We start from the raw sequence: 18,030 nt of genomic DNA on the forward strand, positions 1-18,030 counted from the left end.
CACTGTCACCCAGAAGGGTCAAGATTTTGGCATGAATCTTAGGGAAAATGACTATGAGAGCACAGCAACATTCTCGTTGCCACTCCAATTACAAGGCTGCAATTGTCATGGAAATCATCAGTAATGTCCAAAGTCCCCCAAACTAAGGTACATATGGGAACATTCCTGCTACTTATAAGAATAATGAAAACTGGAGGAAGAGATTACTGGAGAAGCGATATTGTTTAATAACAAAGGAAGAGTGACTCCTGCTGTAGAAACCTTGAGTTACAGGCAGAAATATGCTCCTTTAACCATACTTCAGACATTCTTTTTTTTTAAAAAAATATTTATTATGTATACAGTGTTTTGCCTGCATGTACACCTGCATACCAGAAGAGGGCACTAGATCTCATTATGGACAGTTGTGAGCCAGCTTGTGGTTGCTGGGAATTGAACTCAGGACCTATGGAAGAACAGCCAGTGCTGTTAACCTCTGAGCCATCTCTCCAGCCCCTCTAGACATTCTTAATGACTCATTATCTGGGATAGGAAGAGGCCCACTGACCTTGGCCTAGGTGGCCTAGGAGGGATTATTTCCTGGTCTGCTGGATCTGAGGGTCTGCTGCTTGGAACTCTACCACAGAGTTTTAGACAGAGTAGCATTAGACCCTCACTTTCTGTCCAGCATTTTCACGATAGGAGAATTTCAATAGTTTTTTTTCTCAGAACCGCACTATAAGAACTTCAAGAAAATATTCACTGATGAAGCTACATCCACTCTGGAAAATGTGCGTGATGTTGCACTCTGGTTTCCACCTACTCTTTTCCAGTTGCCTTCTCTACCCAGAACTCTGATGGTCCTGAAGCACAAGCAGGTGACGAGGATCTGGTTTGTGAGAGTCACTTTTGTAAGGGCAATGAGTTTCTGAGGTATTAGGGTACTGATGAAAGGATGACCACTTTGGAAAGCCCTTCTGTGTCCTAGAACAACGAGGATATATCCTGATGACACTGCCTGAAACCCTGAGGCAGAGCAGGCTGTGAACGGCTAGAGGGGGCGCTTGTTGTAGTTAGTCACCTCTTGTTACAGTCAATGACCCCTTTGGGTTGGGTGTCTGAGTCTGTTCATATTCTATAATGTGAAAAGAACTGATGGGTTACCTCCCCAGAGTTTGACCATTGGTGCGCTGGGCAAGAGCTAGGGAAAATGTCCTTTTGCAGACTCCCACCATATTAAATAAAAAAGGATGTTCTAGATAATATAGCAGTCCTTTTCTCCACAGGGGAGATTAGCACCAAGAAAGAGAGTAAGTATTTTCTGTGCCCCAGCTTCAGAAGGCAAGAAGCAACTGTATAGAAAAAGACCCCCTACATTCTACTGGGAACACTCATTTTCCACAGTGATTCTCAGTCATTGTAAGAAGAGTGCTAATAGATGCCACTATTCTAGAAAGTTTTGGGTTGCCTTCTGTCAGACCCCAGATCAGAGCTTAAGTAACTACTGCCAATGTGACTGCCTCTAATCTAATGTAACCAAGAAGCACTTCTCAGCCTCAGATGCAGTTCTTGACTCGGTTACAGAAAAGGTCAACTAGCAATTTTGAAAATAATCATCTGATATTCTTGCGTAAGCCAGCCACTGTGCTGGGGCCTTCATATGCATTTTTATTTGTTCTATGAAATCCTTAGAGCAATTACAGGAGAAAAGCATTAGTAGCTTCACTTGTCAAATAAACCTGTAGCTGCTTTGCCAAATGTGCAGAGAAGTTGAAGACCTTGGGAAATTCTGGACCTGGAATGAGTTAGATGTTGCTCATGAGTAAAAGGGGATTGATGTCCTAATTATTTATTTGCTCCTATGTAATTAGAAGGCTGGAGATTATGGGTGCACAGATGGTAGTATCCTAAGGCAGTGAGCACATACAAGGACTTCCTACAGTCTATTTTCTTATGTGGGTGAGACATAGGAGAGTCTGCTGCCTTGTGTTCACTAAATGGATGCTTCTGACAGAAGTAAAAGAAGTAAACACTATCTGAATGTTTAGGATGTCACTTGGTTCACAGTTGAGGGCACCTTCATTATCACATTATGCAGCAGTCATTGATCTGAAAGGCAGTTCAGAGTTGTGGTGCATGTATGTATTTTCCTTTTGCTCTGTAGGTCTTGGTTGATTCAGGGCCTTGTAGAGTGCTAATGCACATAATGGGTCTGTGTTTCTAAAATTCCTTCCCGGGGGGGAGATGTAAACAATATCTACCCCTTATCCTATGGTCCCAAGGGGAAACCAAGGCACTATTGTACCAGTGTTCATTCTGTAGAACCAATGAGTTTGTTGAGCTTACTTACTGGATGGGATATTATTTTTAGAGATATGAGTACTCTGCCTAGAATCCACTGCATCTAGAAAGCTATACCCAGGAGGGACAAGGCTTTCCTTCAGTCTCATGGATGGAGGCCAACACCCTCTCACCACCACCACTGTCAGATCCAAAGAAGACTCAAATTCCCTAAACTCTAAAAGGCAATGAAAATATCCAGAAAGGAGCTCAACTGGGATTACAGAAGGATTTCTAGTTGGTAGATAATAGCCAGCATTCCTCAGGAACTTATGAAACCAGTTCACCTCTACCAAAAGAAATCATTTTCCTTCCTCTGGCAGAAGAAACATAGGCTGCCTGTGGTGTGTATAAGCATATCAAAGCTCATCCTGGCCTTCAGGCTCTCAGTATCACAAAAACTTATTATACATTTTAAAGTCCATGGTAGCATCCTAGCTCTCCCAATCTCTTCCCTTGTCCTAAACTCCCTCCAGTTCACAGGGATCCCTTTACATAGCTACTCATTCTCCTTGTAGCACTGCTATTCTTACTATGTTCCCCTCCATCTTTGTTCTACTTATGTGTGTCTTACTTTGTCTCTCTATTGTCTCTAATCCCTGCTACTCTTCCCCTGTCATAAATAGCCCTGGCTGTGTCCAGTCAGGAAGCCATGTTACCTACTTCTTTCTCTCTCTGCTCTGGACTCTTCCAGATGACTCTGACTGTTCTCTTCATCATCTCTACAATAAAATCCTTATTCCTAAGCATGCAGTGGAGCAGTCATGTTGTCAGTTTATACATTCACTAGTCCTCCTTGACTATATACTCTAGCTTTCCCCAAAGGGCATGTGCAATTAAGACAGACTTGCACAAAACAGGGAGTATAGAATGGCTGGACACCAAAGCAAGGGCTTTGGGACCATCCCCTCTTTTCCAACAGAGAGAGGTAAAAAAAAAAAAGTCAACAAACCTAGCTGGGATAATCCTTTTGCAATGAAGCGCAGCTGAATTTCTTAAGGTACCATTTGCTTGGCTCACAGGACAGTCATTCCCAACAGTGTGTTACATGGAGAAACGTCAAGGTTATAAAGCCCACCCAAGAGCAGGACCCTGCCAAACTCAGGCATTCCTCATCCATGTTAGATAAGACCACTTCATGTCATAATTATCTTATCTTTTTCAGGAAACAAATATACCACCTATCCCAAAGTGCACCATTTATATCTATCTATTTACTACTAAAAGCAAACAAAAAAAAATGGAAGAGGAGTCCAAGATTGTGGTGCCTAACACACACCTTGTTTGAGCAGCAGGTCGGAAGTAAACATTCAGTAACTCAAGGACTGATCTGAGACCCACACAATAGCACCTGTAACCCACAGGTGAGAGGGCTCCAAATAGTGTGGACCTCAGTATAGACCCCAGTACCCATGGGTCTGAAGGCTAGTGTCATACATCTGGCTGGCAAACAGACACCAAGCTCTTAGGCGCATTTATCAGACTGGCAGGCAGCATCTGATTTCCCAGGGCACAGAAATAGCCTTTGCTCCAGAAAAATGGCAATGTCTGTGGGTCCTAGCCTTGAGCAGGTGCCACAGACTAGAACACAAGTGGATCTGACTATGGGTCAACTTGAAAACTCCAGTAGGCCAAACAACCAGCTGGGATCCTGGGTGCGGGCGCACATTCACCATGCTGGCAGGCAGCATCTGATTTCACGTGGTGCAGAAACAGCTTTTGCTGCCAAAAATGGCAGGGTCCATGAGTCCTAGCCCTGAGCAGACACCACAGACTAGAACACAAGTGGATCTGACCACAGGCCTCCCAGAAAACTCTGAGTGTTCAAGCAACCACCAACTACAGGCTCACACAGAGACATCACAATGGGAAGAGGTCAGCATAAGAACACAAGTAACAATCCCCAGGTCCATTTGATACTACAAGAACTCAGCAATCCCACCACTACCACGACAAGCCCTGGGGATATTATCATAGCAGAGGCATGAGAAAAGGATTTCAAATCTGAGGTTGTAAAAATGATAGAGGCCTTAAAGGAGAAAAATAAATGCTTCAAACTAGAACAGGAAAGAGAAAGAAGAATTGTACAAATTGCTTAAAGAAATTAGTGAAAGACAGGAAACTACAATCAAACAGGGGACAGAAATAAATAAAAGGTTTCAAGACCTAAAAAAGGAGATAGAAGCCATACAGAAAACACAATCTGTGATAAACCTGGAAATGGAAACCCAAGAGAACTAGACAGGATCTAGAGATATAAGCATGACTAACAGAATTCAAGAGATGGAACAAAGAATATCAGAGATAGAAGATATGACTGAAAAATGGGTACAATAGTTATAGAAAATGTTAAATCTAAAAACCTCCTGATACAGAATATCCTAGAAATCTGGGACACTATGAAAGGACAAAACCTAAGAGTCATAGGGATAGAAGAAAAGAAGATTCCCAACTCCAAGGCCCAGAAAATGTTTTCAACAAAATCATGGAAGAAAACTTCCCAAACCTAAAGAAAGAAATGCCCATAAGCAAACAAGAGGCCTATAGAAAAAACAAGTTATTCCAGGACAAATCCATGTTCAAATAACACCTAACCACATGTCCAGCTTTACAGAAGAGTGTAAAAGGAAACCTCCAACTAAATGAAGGTAGCTTTACATAGAATAACAAAGGAAATAAATAACCCCACATCCACAACAACGAAAGAAAAGAAGCTCACACACTCTCTCACACACACTCTACCACTATCCACATAAAAATAAAGGCAACCAATAACCACTGGTCATTAATATCTCTCAACACCAATGGCCTCAACTCCTCAATGAAGAGACACAGGTGACCAGAATGGATGCATAAACAGGACCTATAATTCTGTTGCATACAAAAAACATGCCTCAGCAATAAAGATAAACGTTACCTTAGAGTAAAGGGCTAGATAAAGGTATTCCAAGCAAACAGACCCAAGAAACAAGTTGGAGTAACTATCATAGTATCTAAAAAATAGACTTTCAGCCAAAACTAATCAAAAGATGTGGGGAAGGTCGTTTCATAATCATCAGAGGAAAAATACACCAAGAGGACTTCTCAATTCTGAACATTTATGCCCCAAATACAGGAGCACCCACATTCATAAAAGAAACATTACTAAAGCTTAAATCTCACACAGAATCCCACACATTAATAATGGGAGAATTCAACACCTCACTCCCACCAATAGATATATCACCATGGTGGAAACTAAATGGAGAAACAATGAAATTAATAGACATCATGAATCAAATGGACCTAACTGATATATACAGAACTTTTCACCCAAACGTGAAAGAATTCACCTTCTTCTCAGCACCTCAGTGACCTCATGGTCACTCCAAAAGTGACCATATACTTGGGCACACAGCAAATATCAACAGATACAAAAAGATTGAAATAATCCCTTGTGTCTTATCAGACCACCATGTATTAAAGCTTGAACTCAATAACAGCAGAAACAACAGAAAGCCTACAAACTCATGGAAACTGAACAATTCCCTTCTCAATGATATCTGAGTAAGGAATTAAATAAAAAAATAAATTAAAAATTTCCCATAATTCAATGAAACTGGAGGCACAGCATACTGAAACATATGGGACAGAATAAAAGCAGTGCTAAGAGGAAAGTTCATAGCACTAAGTGGCTTTACAAAGAAATTGGAGAGATCCCATACTAGCAACTTAACATCACACCTGAGAGCTCTAGATACAAAATAAGCAGACACATCAAAGAGGAGAAGATGGCTGTAAATTATCAAACTCAGGATTGAAATCAATAAATTAGAAACAAAGAGAATAATTCAAAGGATCAACAAATACAAGAGCTGATTCTTTTAGAAAATCAACAAGGTAGACAAACTAAATAAAAGGCAGAAGGAGAGTATTCAAATCAATAAAATCAGAAATGAAGAGAGCCATAACAACAGACAGTGAGGAAATCCAAAAAAATCATTAGGTCGAACTTCAAAAGCCTATATGCCACAAAATTCGAAAACCTAAATGAAATGGACAATTTTATTGATAGATATCAACTACCAAAATTGAATCAAGGTCAGGTAAACAAATTAAATAGTTCTATATCTCCTAAGGAGATTGAAGCAGTCATCAAAAGTCTCCCAGACAAAAAAAAAAAAAAAAAAAAAAAAAAAAAAAAAAAAAAAAAGCTCAGGGCCTGATGGATTCAACTCAGAATTCTACCAAACCTTCAAAGAAGAGCTAATACCAATTCTCTTTAAACTATTCCACAGAAGAGAAACAGAAGGGACATTACCAAATTCCTTCTATGAGGCCACAGTCATCCTAATCCCTAAACCAAAGAAAGATTCAACAAAGAAGACAAATTTCAGACCAATTTCTTTTATGAACATTGACACAAAAATACTCAATAAAATTCTCACAAACCAAATCCAAAAACACATTAAAAATATCATACACCATGACCAAGTAGGCTTCATTCCAGGCATGCAGGGGTGGTTCAATATTCAGAAATCTATCAATGTAATTCACCAAATAAACAAACTAAAGGGGAAAAAAGCACATGATCATCTCCTTAGGTGCTAAAAAGCACTTGACACAATCCAACACCCATTCATGTTTAACATCTTGGAGAGATCAGGGATACATCATAATAAAGGCATAATAAAGGCAATATACAGCAAGCCTATAACCAACATCAAACTAAATGGAAACTCAAATTAGTTCCACTGAAATCAGGGACAAGATAAGGCTGTCCACTGTCTCCATATCTCTTCAATATAATACTTGAAGTCCTAGCTAGAGCAATAAGTCAACTAAACAAGATTAAGGGGATACAAATAGGAAAGGAAGAAGTCAAATAACCATTATTTTCAGATAACATAATAGTATACACAAGTGACCCTAAAAATTCTACCAAGGAACACCTGCAGCTGATAAACACTTTTAGCTAAGTGGCTAGATCCAAAATAAACTAAAACAAACAAACAAACAAACAAAAAACAAAACAGTAGACCTGCTGTATACAAATGACAAACAGGCTGAGAAAGAAATTAGGGAAACTACACCCTTCACAATAGCCAAAAATAATAGAAAATATCTTGGTGTAACACTAACCAAGCAAGTGAAGGATTTATATGAAAAAAACTTCAAGTCTCTAAAGAAATAACTTGAAGAAGATATCAGAAGATGGAAAGATCTCCCATGTTCATGAATCAGGAGAACCAACATAGTAAAAATGGCCATCTTACCAAAAGCAATTTACAGATTCAATGCAATTCCCATCAAAATTCAAACATAGTTCTTTACAGACCTTGAAAGATCAATTCTCAACTTCATATGGAGAAACAAAAAAGTCCAGAATAGCTAAAACAATCCTGTATAATAAAAGATCTTCTGGAAGAACCTCCATCTTAGATCTCAAGGTGTATTATAGAGCAACAGTACTAAAAACAGCATGGTACTGGCATAGAAATAGATTAGTTGATCACTGGAATTGAATAGAAGACCCAGAAATACAACCACATAGTTATAGGCACTTGATTTTTGACAAAGAAGCCAAATACATACAATAGAAAAATGATACCATCTTCAACAAATGGTTCTGGTATAACTGGATGTCTACATGTAGAAAATACAAATAGACCCATATTTATCACCATGTACAAAACTAAAGTCAAAGTGGATTAAAGACCTCAATTTAAAACTAGATACTCTAAATCTGTTAGAGGAAAAAGTGGGGAAGAGCCTTGAACTTATTGGCATAGGAGACAATTTCCTGAACAGAACACCAACAGCTCAGGCACTAAAATCAACAATTAATAAATGGGACCTCATGAAACTGAAAAGCTTCTGCAAGGCAAAGGAAACAGTCAACAGAAGACAATGACAGACTGGAAGAATATCTTCACCAACCCGACATCTGACAAAGGGCTAGTATCAAAAATATACAAATAATTCAAGAAATTAAATACCATCAAGCCAAATATCCCAATTAAAATGGGGTAGAGACCTAAACAGAGAATTATCAATAGAGGAATGTTGAATGACTGAGAAACACTTAAAGATATGTTCATATCTTTAGTCATCACATCCATAGTCATCAGGGAAATGCAAATCTAAATGACTCTGAGATTCCATCTAACACCTATCAGAATAGCTAAGATAAAAAATTCAAGTGACAGCACATGCTGACAAAGATGTAGAGAAAGAGGAACACTCCTACATTACTGGTGGGGGTGCAAACTTGTACAACCACTGGTATTATCTCATAAAATTGAGAATAAGTCTACCTCAAGACCCAGCCATTCTACTCCTGGGAATATACCCTAAAGGATGGGGAGGCCTAGTGGCACTCAGAGGAAGGATAGCAGGCTACCAAGAAGAGACTTGATACCCTATGAGCATATACAGGGGGAGGAATTCCCCCTCAGTCACAGTCATAGGAGAGGGGAGTAAGGGGAAAACGGGAGGGAGGGAGGAATGGAAGGATACGAGGGATGGGATAACAATTGAGATGTAAAATGAGTAAATTAATAAAATATATTTTAAAAAGATGCTCCACCATACAAAAAGAACATCTGCTCAACTATGTACGTAGCAGCCTTCATGCATGGTATATACTCACTCATAAGCAGATATTAGCCACTTAATACAGGTTAACCGTATTACAATACAGAGAGTGATACACCACCAAACATGATGTTCAATGTGGACCTAGACCCCCAGCTCAGATATAGAAGATAGGCAGCACAATCTCCTTTTGGGTCCCACAATAAGGAGAGTAGGGACTACTGTGGTGTATTGCCTTCAACCTAGGTAACAAGAGCCTGCTAATGCAAACTCTAGGGTCCCAACTGGACCTAATAAACAAGGTGTCTTAGGTAAGGACTCAACAAGCCTTTTGATGATTCTTTGAGGAGTTCTGACTGCACCTTAGCACTCTTTGTGTCTGAGTAGGTAGTTAGCAACTGTGTAGGTTGGCTAATGCTTCCAGCCCAATGGTATCCTGTATATGTTTGTTAAGTCACCTTGGGTTTATAGCATACCCTGGAGGGCAAGGCCTTTCCTCTTTGATACTGTCCTGAGATAGCTTCATGCCATCAATCTTGCTGAGGATAGTATTTTTCTCTTTGTCTTTTTTTTTCTTTAAGACTGTGTAGTCTTGGCTGTCCTGGACTTGTTTTATAGACCAGGATGGCCTTGAATTCTTCTTCTCCCTCCCTGAGTGCTGGGATTACAAGCATATACCATTGCACCAAGCTTTCTTTCTTTAATCTTATGTAACTATAACATTAACTATGTATATGACAGTTTGGGCATTTGAAAATATTAGGTGTGTTTAATTACCATGGTGATTACTTGCTCTAAAAAGCTGGATGTCCAAGTATCATGAAAAGTCATAATCATCATCTTCTTTCTTTCTTTCTTTCTTTCTTTCTTTCTTTCTTTCTTTCTTTTTCTTCTTCTTCTTCTTCTTCTTCTTCTTCTTCTTCTTCTTCTTCTTCTTCTTCTTCTTCTTCATTTTTCAAAACAGGGTTTCTCTGCATAATAGCCCTGGCTATCCTGGACTCTCTTTGTAAACCAGGCTAGCCTCAAACTCACAATTATCTGCTGGCCTTTGCCTCCCAAATGCTGGGATTAAATATTCTAACTTTTTGAATTAGAAGTGATTTAATTGAGTAGAATTAGAAGATGACTCTTTTAGTTCCTCACCTATTAAAAATTCACTAGGAGGTTAAGGCTCATAAAAATATGGGAATGAGATTTCCAAATTCAATGCTCATCAGTTTTCTTTTCTAATATCAAACATTTATAATAAAAGTGCAGTGAGTTCCCCCCAGGAAAAGAAAGTTTGTGATAAGATCACAATGTAGGGACTGGGAATGTAGCCCAGAGTCCCCAGCATAAAAGCCAAAACAAAAAGCAAAGGCCAATGATCATTAGTTTAATATCAACTGTTGAAGAACAAAGATTGGAATGAAGCTTCAGTCAGAAAATGGACTCTATTTTGTTTTCAGTATTTCACAGATTCCAAGTTACATTTATAACTAAGTACAAGTGCCATGTCCTGCCAAAACAAGCATGATTTCCCAAATTCTAAGTGAAAATGTAAATACTTTCTGTACCCTCTGGACATCATCAATTCAAGCAGTTTTCCAGAAGAACTCCATGGCCAATGGATAGGCTCTTGTTCTTACGGGAATCCAACCTGGGCTACATCTGAATTAGTTCACTAACACCTCCTCATACTTCTCATCTCAGTATCAGAAAATAGAATCATTGCCAGTGAGATCATAAGGGAGGAATTGAGATTCAACTGAAATTCATAGCAGTCTCCATTCTTCTCATGTAAAGCAAGCCTCATTGTGTTATTCATTATGGAGAGTATAAATGTATTGGTGTAATCTTGGGGCCTTTTCCAATCACCTGTTCTAGTTTCCACATAATGAGATGGAGACCTATTAGATTTCTTCAACAAGCTTGAATACACTGGAGCTGGGTAGATATTGATCTAATATAATCTAGTTAGATATTGATCCAATCTAATCCATACTAGTCTGGCTACTTCCCTGCCACACACACACTGAATTACTTGCCTTATTGGTCCTGCCGAGGCTGCTTCTATTACACCATCCTCTCTCTATCTTCTCTTCCTTTGTCTCTCTCTACCTCATGGTCCCTACCTGAGTCCTCAAGACTGGGCACAGAAATCTATCCTTCCTGTCCTTTCTGCCCAGTCACTGACTGTCTAGCTTCTTTATTAATCAACCAGAGATAATTGAGAAGCAATGTTTATACAACCAGATCTCAGGGTACAGAAATCAGCATTTGAATACACAGTGTATTAGACCAACCACCAACAGGAGAGTATCATCTCTTTTAATTGTATAGGTGTGATTATCTTGTAACATTCCTTTGAAGTGCTTCATGTAGCAATTTGTCCTCTATGCTCTGTCTAGAATTAACAAGTGAAAATTCCAGTTTCTCTGACTGAATTTTTTCTCCTTAACACAATACCAATATAAGAATAACCAAATGGAAATACAGACTTGGGTAATTTACTAATTTTAATTGTCTCTAATTCAAATATTCACCTATATTTTCAAGTACGTCTTTCTTTGTGTTAATTGATTAGAGCTGTGAGGCTAATTTTTTGTGGGTTATCCACTAGAAAAGACTTATTGGGTGCAAGCCAATAGAAAATCTAGCTTCTGACGACATTGGATGTTCAGGTTCCCAGTATAGTGCTAGGCATTTCTTAGAATTAGTCTTTTTTTTCTCCTTTATTAATTTATTCTTGTTACATCTCAATGGTTATCCCATCCCTTGTATCCTCCCATTCTTCCCTCCCTCCCAATTTCCCCTTATTCCCCTCCCCTATGACTGTTCCTGAGGGGGATTACCTCCCCCTCTATATGATCATATGTACAAAATCTGTGTACTGGCTTGATATACTTCAACTAACAAGAACAGTTAGTCAGAAGCAGATCTACAGCAGCCAAAAGGGAAGGTTAGTAAATTCAGAGACTTTGTTTTTGTTTTGGCTGGCAATGCTGTCTACCTGCTCACTTTTATAACCTGAATGGCACTTCCATCATAGATTCAGTTGTGCTAAGGTCTAGGTGTCTACTAAAGTCTGGGACCCTGTTACAACCTCTCCTAGTGTTTCTGCCTCCTGGGCTGAGCTCTTTGAAAATACATGCTCAGACGTGTTTGTCTAGATGCTTCCTTCCATTAGCATGGGCAGAAAATAATCCTTTACATCTCATTCCAAGCCAGCATATTATGAAGCACAATCATAAACTGTCCTCTCCTGTTTCATGGAAAGAGTTTGGAAGTAGTCATTAACTTCTTTTGAACAAGAAACAACAAATGCTGAAAAGCTGAAAACTATTGTCCCTTCTGGAATATATCATAACTGTGGGTCACAGATCAAAGAAAAGCTATAAAACCTGGGTCCAGAGAGGCATGGTCACAGTGATCTCACATGAAACAGAGGCTGCTTCACCTTAGTGTGGGTGCTTGCATGGCAGTTTTGTTCAGTGATAAAATTGAATGTGGAAAAGTATGCCAGTGACAAGTGTTATGGGATTCTATATTTACAGGGTCAATCACAGACAAGTTACCAAATTGGGTTTGTTTTACTTTGGTGAAAGTGTGAGAGATTTGTAGTGAGAGTTTTGGTTTCTTTAAAAACATAGTTAGTTTATGTGATCTTTTTTTTTTTTTTTAAATCTTAGGTGTGGGATATGGGGCTGCTTCAGACTGTCCATAGCAGCAGACAACTTGCCTTTTGCATGCTCCAGCAGGGGGTGATTCTGCCAACTGATGATAGGGGACTCTAGAGAGAGTATAAAAAAGCCAGAGTTGGGAGAATGGCTGAATAATTGGAGTGAAAATGGAAGGATCTAAGATGCAACTGGAGACATTATGGGTAAAGGCTGAAATACTTGGGGGAATGAATAGTACCAAAAACATTAGGAATACAAGGTTGAGACCCAGTGACTGAGAGTGAGAGTTTCCTGTAAGATGAAAGAGGGAAGCAGACTGGGCTAGAAGGCAGACTGCCATCCTGTCTGGCTTTGCACACTTTTGGTCTGAAGTCCTCACAACCCCTGAGTGTGAAAGAGAGCCAGGAGAAGAAGGCCATTCAGGGTGACACAGTTAAAGAAAAATAGCTGTGTGAAGAGAAAAGATTTATCTTGAACTAACTGCTCTGTGAGAGGAGCAGTCTGGGGTTATGCTTTCTCAGTAGCTGCAGAAGGTCTCAGATATCAAAATATCCTGTGCTTTAATTGCCATGAATGCAGCCATTTACAAAGAAATTGTAAGGCTAACAGCCTCAGAGCTTAAAATGCCAGGTGCATTAGGTTTGAGGAATATGATATTTTTCACCTAAAAAGCAAACAAGCTGTTTTTGGAGCAACTGTGTTTTGGGTAAGTATGCCTAGGCATCCAGGGTTTGTTAATGTTGTAGTGAGGGGTGGTCTTGGCCTAGAGAATGTAGGTCTAAAAGGGACATACAAAGTATTCTTTTAAAAAACAAAACAAAACAACAACAAAAAAGCCGGGCAGGGTGGCGCACACCTTTAATCCCAGCACTCAGGAGGCAGAGGCAGGCAGATCGTTGTGAGTTCGAGGCCAGCCTGGTCTACAAAATGAGTCCAGGACAGCCAAGGCTACACAGAGAAACCCTGTCTCAAAAACAAAACAAAACAAAACAAAACAAAAAAAACAAAACAAAGTATTCTTTTGTGGTCAGGAAGTGACTTTGAGTGCTGAGTTCAAGGCTAGGCAGCAAAAATGTTAGCCATTTCAGACAGGAGCACCTGAGAGTTCCCATGTCTACGGATCAAAAAAGCATTTGATTCATTGATAATCTCCTTTGAAGAAAGCAACAACAAGATTTATTAATGTTAGAGAAAAAGCCATTGTGTTTGGAATAAAATGGGGAAATGTAGTGAGAGTTTTGGTTTCACTAAAACCTAGTGGTATTATATTAACATGCTTTTATCTTAATGCCAGGTGTGAGATATGGGGATGCTTCAGATTCTCCACAGCAACAGACTAGTTTCCTTCTGCATGTTTGGGCAGGAGCATGATCTGCCAGCTGATGATAGGTTAATTCTAGAGACTCTAGAGAGGGTATAAAAAAACCTGAGCCCCAAGGGAAGAGGTGCTCCTCTTTCTCTTTCTGGTTCCTGCTCTTGCTGCTGCTGTTGCTGGTTTGGCAAGTGGTTGAAAGAAAGGAGACAAGAAGAAGAAGAAGAAGAAGAAGAAGAAGGAGGAGGAGGAGGAGGAGGAGGAGGAGGAGGAGGAGGAAGAGGAGGAGGAGGAGGAGAAATTGGAGATATTCTGAAAAGGTGAAGATTGGATCTGCCCCAAGGAACTCAATGCCACTAATCAACTAATCAAAAAAGAATTCAATGTTCCCTTTCCCCTCTAACCATTTCTCTTTTCTACCTAGTGTTGAAGATTGGAAGAGATTAGAGGAGAATAAGAGTTGGAAGGGTTGTAGAGGTATAATAACCCAATAAAATATCTAAAATATCCAAACAAATAAATGCCACCTACAGAAAAGCATACCAATGAGAAGTGTTTTGGAATTACATATTTAGAGGGTCCATCATAGAAAAGTTACCAAGTTTGGTTTGTTTAGTTTTGGTGAAAATCTGAGATATACCTTAGTAACTCTGCCAGAGTACATCAAAGTGCTAAGATACATGCCTGTGCCCTTTTTTATAATTGGCATCCATTCTCTGTGATAAATGGTATGAAGCTTATCTTAGCAGGGGAACAACAGCCTTCTTGCTTATGCTCCATTCAGTCTTCCTTTTCATGTATGGAGACTGTAATTTGACCACAGTTTATAGAATTTCCTCCTTAACTCACAACCTACTACTATACTAAATTAATCTAGTGTGATAATAATGGATTACAGCTGAAAAATTTAAGAGACAGACTTTTCCTAATAAAAATTCCTTAGAAAAGTTAAAAATCAAGAAAAAAATGGAAACAAAGACTTTTGAGGAAAAAATGGCCAATAGACACGTTTTGTATAAAGTAGAGCAAATTTTAAGACACAAACCAATACTCAACAAATATTACAAAAGTGAAGCCTTTGTGTATTGTATTTTATATAAAGTAGAATAAATTTTAAGACGCAAAGCAAAAATTAGCATGTATCACAAAAGTGAAATGCTTTTTTTTTGTATTGTATTTGGTCTTCATGAAATTAAAACAAAATCAATAGTAGGAGAAACTGTAGAAAATACATAAACTCATAGAGATTTAACTCATTATTAATGATGAGTAGGGCATTTAAGAAATTAAGAGGGACACTAAAAAATTTCTAGGAATGAACAAAAATGAGAACACAACATATGAGAACCTATAAGACAAAATGAAAGCAGCTCTGAGTGGAAAGTTTATAGTCATATGTGTGCATATGTAAATCCAGTAGATAGAAGGAATAATCTACAGAAATTAATTAAATGAAAAAAAAAACACAGAGAATGAAGCAGAGACTTGTTTACCTGAAAATATAAGAAAGATAGGCTTTTAGCAGACTAGCCAAAAGAATGGAAAAGAAGAGCCCAATTAGTCCAATTAGAGATGGACAAAGTGATGATATAACAGGCACCACTAGAGTTCAAGGGATTCTTAGGAAATGATTTAAAAATAGAAACTGTCTCTATCATCTTCTCATTTGGGAAGCTGCTAACCTACACCCCCTGTATACTCAGGTAATTAATTTTATTCCTTCTCAGGTCTCTGATGGGGTTGAAGAACAGATAGTTTAGTTTTACAATTAAGCTTAGTTGTTTAGGGGCTAAGATGCTTTTAAGTCTAGATAGATGCTTTAAGTTGATAATGACAAAATATGATATATACTTATTTACATTCATAATTTTAGGTGCACCAAGATAGGAAAAATGTTTTCTTCAAGTTTTCAAAAAACAAATAGCCAAAACACTATGAATGTAATGTTTATATAATTCTTTTTTGTGTTGTGATTCTTTTTGCTAATGAAAGTTTATATTATTGTAATAATATAAATGTATATATAAAAATATTTAATAAAAATTTAAAAGTCTAAAAGAAACACACAAATTTATAGATACGTATCCCCTACCAAGTTTAAATCAAGGGGATATAAAGCAATTACATAGGTCTATAATAAGTAATGAGATTAAAACAGTAATAACATGTGTAATAAGTGAAAATATCCAAATAAATTATGAGAAAAAAAATGAGAAAAAAGAAAAGTGCTGGTAGTAGCTGGTTTTCATTTATACTAAAGAATCAAAGTAATAATAACAGAATTGGACTAGCATTGAAACAGATACACAGACTAATGAAACAGAATGGAAGATTACGATAAAAATCCACACAGTTAAATCAGGATTTTTTTTTGCCAACATTACCAAAAAATGCCTTGGAGAAAAGGTGCAGCTTTAGCAAATGGTTCTGGGAAAAAATGAACATCTGTGTATAGAAGAATGAAGCTACACCTCTTTCTCTCACCCTGCAGAAAAAAATGAACTCCAAATAAATAAAAGACCTTAGTGTAATACTAGAAATTTGTGAAACTGTTAGAGAAAATTATAGAAGAATGCTTCAAAATGTAGGCAGAGAAAAAGCTTTCTTAAAAGACTATAGTTACTTAGGAAGCACAGCGGAGACTTGTAAAATGGTATTTCATAAAGTCAAAAAGCTCCCACCCAACAAAGGAAACAATGAAGTACTTTGGTAGTCTACAAGTGGGAGAGAAAATCTCTACTAACTAAACATCTTATGCAGTGTTGGAATCTAGAATAGATAGAGAACTAGAAAAGCTAAGTATCAAGAATTAAAAATATTAATAAATAGACTAATGAACATAGAATTACAAAATATTAAAATAAATGTGGTCAATGAACATAGAAAATAAATGTCTTCAAAATTCTTAGCCATTAAGGGAATCTAGACAACAGTAATGTTTTTTTCCTCTTATTCCAGTTAAAGTGTCTACTATTAAAAACAAATCCTAAAAAAATTCTTTAGAAGATATGTGATAAATGTGTATTAGTCCAGTCAATATGGAAATCAGTAAAGACTCTCAAAAACTAATAAAACTACCATATAAGCAAATATGTGCTTTCATTCATTTGTGGATCCTAAGTTTCATATAGACACACGAGATGAGTTATTCATATATACAGCATCAACATAGAAATGAGACTTTGAGAATTAGGTTATGAGAGATCCAGCCTTTGCCAACCCGAGTATTCCTGCAGTCCAGGGAAAATCTCCTGGGATCTGGAGACTCTAATTTCTGGACTCTGGCCACTGGACTTTCAGGATCCAGGGAAATAGTTGCAACATATGGTCCACAGCTGTACCTGTCTCCCTTGAGAAGAACAGACTATTCAGACTTTAGAAGCATACAGCACCACACTCCAAAATGGTGGCATATAGCCTCCTAAAGTTGTCTGGAAAACTTAGGCTTGGAGATCATGGAGCAAGCAAACAAGTGGCAGGGTGGCTGACTCCAGGAGTTTCCCCCAGCAAGAGGATGGCTCCTGGGTTCCTTAGGAGACCTTCTGATCCCCATGATCATAGAGGTTAGACAACCCCACTTCAATCCCCTACCTGTGGGTCTAAGTGGGATACAGCAACCTGAGGAGATCTGCAATAGCCTGTACACAATCATACCCACCATCCCAAGGAGTACTGCATCAGGAACATTGAGCCTTCTGCCCAGGGCTTTTCTCATACCCTCAAGAAATTCAGGGGCACCAGGGACAACCAGCCAAAGCCAGAGACAACCAGAAAGATTTCTAAAGGCAAGCTTTAGAGCACAATCAACAAAAGCCAGAACAATATGTCATCTCCAGAACCCAGTTATCCTACTGAAAGCAGCCCTAGATACCCTAACACAACTGAAACACAAGAAAATGATTTTAAATCTATGCTTTTGAAGATGAGAGAGGAATTTATAGAGGAAATGAATAAAACCTTTAAAGAAATACAAGAAAATACAATCATACAGATAGAGACCCTAAAAGAGGAAATGAATAAATTACTTCAAGAAATACAGAAAAATACAGATAGGTGAAGGAAATAAAAAAAAAATTCTTCAAGACATATAGAATGGAAATATAAACAATAAAGAAAAAACTGAGGAAATTCTGGAGTTGGAAAACTTGGTAAAGTAAACAG

This window comes from Acomys minous (assembly GCF_964271855.1).
Source record: "Acomys minous genome assembly, chromosome: 2".
NCBI classification, from domain to species: Eukaryota; Metazoa; Chordata; class Mammalia; order Rodentia; family Muridae; genus Acomys; species Acomys minous.